This window comes from Carassius auratus, chromosome 16 (assembly GCF_003368295.1).
Source record: "Carassius auratus strain Wakin chromosome 16, ASM336829v1, whole genome shotgun sequence".
Lineage (NCBI taxonomy): Eukaryota > Metazoa > Chordata > Actinopteri > Cypriniformes > Cyprinidae > Carassius > Carassius auratus.
Window position 1 is genome coordinate 4,564,015 of NC_039258.1, and position 3,399 is coordinate 4,567,413.

The 3,399-nt window shown below is 37.2% G+C and overlaps 1 long non-coding RNA gene across 1 annotated transcript; it reads right to left on the minus strand.

Moving 5' to 3' along the window:
- Window positions 1-301: 301 nt before the first annotated feature.
- LOC113115832 (uncharacterized) lies at window positions 302-3,047 on the minus strand. Its single transcript, XR_003293948.1, has 4 exons — window positions 2,945-3,047; window positions 1,362-1,429; window positions 973-1,029; window positions 302-879 (listed from the first exon to the last, which is right to left on the minus strand). It is a non-coding gene; the product is annotated as an uncharacterized LOC113115832 (long non-coding RNA).
- Window positions 3,048-3,399: the final 352 nt, after the last annotated feature.

Consider the following 3,399-nt stretch of genomic DNA (forward strand, 5'->3'; position numbering starts at 1 on the left):
ATTTAAGTGTCAACTTTCTCTCAGATGTTTTTCTTAAAAATGAAAATGATTGCTCACACACAGTAAGAGTATGAATGTGGATAGACAGATTATAAGATTATTCGATGACAATTGTTTGATTTCAAAATAAAAACTTCTCACTTTAAGTTTGGATCACATGCAAGATCACCAAAGTTGTTTTCTCAAGAGAAAAACAACAAGAATCTGTTGAGACGTTAATTCGGAGCCTGTTGGAAAATTAGAGACATTTTTTGAGATCTCTGAAACAAAGAAGCCCCAATTAAGGATTTGTTGAGAAATGCTGAGGTTTTTTCTTTTATCTTTGGCATCTTGTCAAATCTGAGTACCATTTGAGATATTTCTGAGATCTCTTTTCAACCACTAGAGGAGCAGAAAAATCAGAGACTCAGTTATCATATTTCTGAAAAAAATGGGACATTAAAGAGACTTTTCTTACCAAAAAGAAACCTCCATCATGTAACAGAAAATCTGTGCTTCTGGTGCAGCAACAAATAACTCACCGTCCACATATTTTATTGTGGAAAGGCTTCAGTTCTTGGAAATAAAAGTTTCCTGCTTTAAATATTGACGGCATTAGTACAGATAAAGGCATCTGCGTCCGTAAACGTAGAGCCGAAGGGATTTAGAAGTGCTGTTTCTATCTGTCTTACGAAATTTCTTTTTTTTCCGGAGCAGCATAACAGTATGCCTGCCCCAGGTTGTGGGGTGACCTCCCAGAATGCACTGCAGCGATGTAAACAGACAGCGAAGGATCATCCCTGTGCTCTGTTGATGCAGCCCCCCCCCCCCCCTCCATTCAGAGCTTAATTAGCACTTTGCCACCCTGATCACTCCGCTTTTCGATTTAACAAGATCCCTCTGAAATTACACAGGATTAAGAGAAGTTGGTTAGTAAATTAGGATGTGCATTTGTAATTTAATTGCATCTTAGACCATTAATTAACAAGCTACCTATGCAATAGTTACTGTGATTTCTGTTAATTAGTGGCCAGTTCTGATAGAGTCTCCCTGAAAAAAAGAGAAAACAATTAGCTTATGGAAGCCAGTGTCTTTAAAACAGTTCCTAATTGTTCACAGTAGAGGTAATATAGCAGAGGAGATAAGCATTCAAGTACACATTTTAATTAAGGGGTAAATCTAAATATTTGACGTTCATTGGGGAATTAATACGTACTCATTACAATTACTAAGCTCATTGCTACCATGAAAACAATTCATCATGTTCCCGCAGTTGAAACACTCACAATAGTTGATATTTTTTTGTGTGGAGGGGCAGATCCAAGGACGACTGATTTGTCCTTTTGTGCCGTTGTTATCTGAATGAAGGAAATAATACTCACCATCTCATTGCTTGTTCTGAACATGAGAGTATTCAGATGCAAACAACCCTCCTCATGGCCGACAACATCTGTGGAATGAATCAGACAAATTAATTTATGCTTTGATTGATTAACAACGGATATTTGCATGACATCATATGATGAAGTGTAAGGAAACATTGCTGACCTTGAGAAAAGACACCACATACACACAATGCTCTCATATAACACATTCTAGTAGTTTCAGAATGATCTTCACAAGCTGAACAAACATGAATTACATTACAAATCTGTGTGTGTGTGTCATTTAAAAATCACTGTGAAAACAAATTGGTACAGTATTGGTTATAATAAAGCTTGTCAAGGTATTATATCGTCTAAATGACAAGAGGTAATCTATTTGTATATATTGTATTACCTCAAAGCTAACTTACTACACACAAACACATGCATATATGCCCTTTGAAATATACACACACACACACACACACACACACACACACACATATATATATATATATATATATATATATATATACGAAAACACGCACAAATATATTATACAAACACTTAATATAAAACATAAGTTTGAACAGAACAGAAGATAAAGTATAAATAGAAAAGAAACCATGTATATATATAGTTATATAGATAATTCAACCATTTATGTGAAATGGTTAAACAATATTACAGTATTTAATATGTTTTTATGATAATGAAAGCTTTATAACGACACACACACACACACACACGTTTGTTTTTGTGAACAGTGGGGACATCCCATAGGCGCAATGGTTTTTATACTGTACAAACTGTATATTCTATCGGCCTTCACCAACCCTACACCCAACCCTAACCCTCACAGGAAACTTTTTGCATTTTTACTTTCTCAAAAAAACTCATTCTGTATGCTTTATAAGCTTTTTGAAAAATGGGGACATGGGTTATGTCCTCATAAGTCACCCTCTCCTTATAATACCTGTGTCATACCCATGTCATTATACATAGGTGTGTTCTGATATGTCACAAAGACAAGAGCACACACACACACACACACACACACACACACACACACACACACACACACACACACACACACACGCATATACAATATTTGCCTCAATTTTGTACTTTTTTTGTTGTTGTTTGTTTGTTTTTACACTTTTCAGGAGGCAAGAAAAACTATATCTAAAAAAAATTAGGAAATCAAGTCAAAGAAAACAATGGATGTGATTACATCCAATTCATTTATCACTGAATTAAAAAAAAAAAAGGATTTCACAAATGTGCATACTACACCTCAATACACATACCATATACAGGAGGAGTTTGAATAACATGGAAGTAAACTATTCAAATCAGAGGAATTACAGACGAACAGTGATAGTCACAAACATTTTTACACTGTCTCTGTGTCCTTCAATACACGGTACAGTTCATGTATTGCTGTCTCTCTCTCTCTCTCTCTCTCTGGTGTATATAGCAGGCAGTGAGAAGGCCCGGGGGAGAGAGGATAGGCTGTCTGTCTGAGGTCCCCACAGGGACTGGAGTGTGTATGAGCGTGCGTGTGTGTAGGAGTGTGTACAGCTCATTAGCTCACTTACGTAACTCAGGAAGTGTCTAATCCTCCTGGAGAAAAACGCAACAGCATCAGGAGCGCCGTCAGCAACACGCAGCCTGGGAATGCAGCACAAGCCCACAGAGCACTGCAAATTTCAACACATTTCTCATTTCAACACACAGAAATTTTGATGGCCGAATCCTTCTTCTGATTTACTTATAGCGTGATATAAGGCCATGTTAGTGGCTTGTAGTTTCGAGCCGCTCTTATCATTCATCCTGACTCACGCTGCACCATGACAACACAGTACAGAGCATCATTTAACCTTTACAACACACATATTGATCCATTTTGGTTATCAGCCTGCAATCAGAGCGCCACGTTTCATCCAACTCAGGTTCACAATCACTGACAAAGACTGCTGCACAGATCACTGCAGGAGTCACACTGTGAAGAACTAACGTGCTTTTAATTCGCAAGCCTTATTATGATCATTAG